Genomic DNA, 664 nt, shown 5'->3' on the forward strand with positions numbered 1-664 from the left:
CATCATCGTCGTCACCGTCATCATCATCGTCACCACCACCACCACCACCACCACCACCACCACCACCACCATCGTCATCATCATCATCATCATCATCATCATCATCATCATCATCATCATCATCATCATCATCATCAGGAAGACTAAAGCTATCAAGTTGCGGTACCAAATACCGTAGCAAAGAGGGTGTGTGAAGACAATTACAGAGATAGAGCTGTGATAAAGACGACATGAAATTTCGCTACAATATAACATCTCTGACATTTTGTCTCTAATAGCTATTGGCCGACTCTTTATTGTTGTACGAACAGGACAGGGTGGGTGGAGGAACATTCTTTCAGCTAGTTGCACCGTAGAAGAAAGAAAGAAAAAATAGAAAGAAAAGAGCATTTCATCAATTCGCATGCGCGCATACTTACAAGTACATACTCACACACACACGTACACACACACGTACACACACACACATATATATACATACACACATGCATATACATACATATACACATACATATATGTATAAACATATACATATATGCGTCAATATATGCATATATGCATGCATCCATGCAGAATGCAGACATGCACACTTACGAGAATACATACATGCAGACGCACTGTTTCATCGGTTAAATGAAACAGTTAAAGAAATAGTGAAACGAAA

The sequence above is a fragment of the Octopus bimaculoides genome, chromosome 7, assembly GCF_001194135.2.
Source record: "Octopus bimaculoides isolate UCB-OBI-ISO-001 chromosome 7, ASM119413v2, whole genome shotgun sequence".
NCBI lineage: Eukaryota > Metazoa > Mollusca > Cephalopoda > Octopoda > Octopodidae > Octopus > Octopus bimaculoides.